This window comes from Mandrillus leucophaeus, unplaced genomic scaffold (genome assembly GCF_000951045.1).
Source record: "Mandrillus leucophaeus isolate KB7577 unplaced genomic scaffold, Mleu.le_1.0 Scaffold767, whole genome shotgun sequence".
In the NCBI taxonomy this organism is placed as follows: domain Eukaryota; kingdom Metazoa; phylum Chordata; class Mammalia; order Primates; family Cercopithecidae; genus Mandrillus; species Mandrillus leucophaeus.
In genome coordinates this window covers 250,932-252,426 of record NW_012108330.1, presented here as the reverse complement: position 1 = coordinate 252,426, position 1,495 = coordinate 250,932, and positions in this window count along the sequence as shown.

Sequence of the window (1,495 nt, the reverse complement as noted above, 5' to 3'; positions counted from 1 at the left end):
GATCTCGGCTCACTGCAAGCTCTGCCTCCCGGGTTCATGCCATTCTCCTGCCTCAGCCTCCCGAGTAGCTGGGACTACAGGCGCCTGCCACCACGCCTGGCTAATTTTTTGTATTTTTAGTAGAGACGAGATTTCACCATAGTTAGCCAGGGTGGTCTCGATCTCCTGACCTTGTGATCTGCCCGCCTCAACCTCCCAATGGTTTAATTTTTTTAATCATATAAACTTATCCAGATTGTCTATTTCTGCTTGTCTAAATCTTAGCATACAAAATTTTTCAAGGAATTGGTCCATTTCATCTAGGTTACCAAATTTGTGGGCATAGAATTGTTCATAATATTTCTTTATTATCATTTTAATGTCAATGGGATCTGCATGATGTCACCTCCTTCATTTCTGATGTTAGTAATTTGTGTCCTCTCTTTTTTTTTTTTCTTATCCTGGCTGGAGGCTTATCAATTTTATTGATCTTTTCAAAGAAGTAGCTTTTGCTTAGTTTCTCTGTTGATTTTCTATTTTTAATTTCATTGATTTCAGCTCTAATTTTTATTATTTCTTTTTCTGAACTGGCATTTTGTAAAAGAAGACATACAGATGGTCAACAAGCATATGAAATAATGTTCAACATCACTAATCATCAGAGAAATGCAAATTAAAACTACAATGAGATATATTACACCAGTAGAATGGCTATTATTGTCATTTTTAACTTTTATTTTGGATTCAGGGGTCCATGTGCAGGTTTGTCATGTAAGTAAACCATGTGTCATGGGGGTTTGGTGTACAGATAATTTTGTCATCCAGATAGTAAGCATAGTACCTGATAGGTATTTTTTCTGGTTTTCTCCCTCCTCCCACCCTCCACTCTCAAGTAAGCCCCAGTGTCTGTTACTCCTCTCCTAGGATCCATGTGTTCTTGTTGTTACCTCCCACTTATAAGTGAGAACATATGGTATTTGCTTTTCTATCCTGCTCAAGATAATGGCCTCCAACTCTATCCATGTTGCTGCAGAGGACTTGATCTTGTTCTTTTTTATGACTGCATAGTATTTCATAGTGTATATGTACCACATTTTCTTTATTCAGCTACTATTATGGGCATTTAGGTTGATTCCATGTCTCTGCTATTGTGAATTGTGCTACAGTGAACATATGCACGCATGTGTCTTTATGGTAGAACAATTTATATTCTTTTGAGTACATACCCAATAATGTGTTTGCTGGGTTGAATAGTAATTCTGTTTTAAGTTCTTTGAGGAACTGCCACACTGCTCTTTCCACAATGGCTGAACTAATTTACATTTTCACTAGCAGTGTATAAGTGTTCCCTCTTCTCCACAGCCTTGCCAACATCTTTTTTTTTTTTCACTTTTTAATAATAACCATTATGACTGGTGTGAGATGGAATCTCATTGTGGCTTTGATTTGCTGTGATAAACATTTTTTCATATGCTCTTTGTTCACATGCATGTCTTCTTTTGAAAAGTGTCTGTTC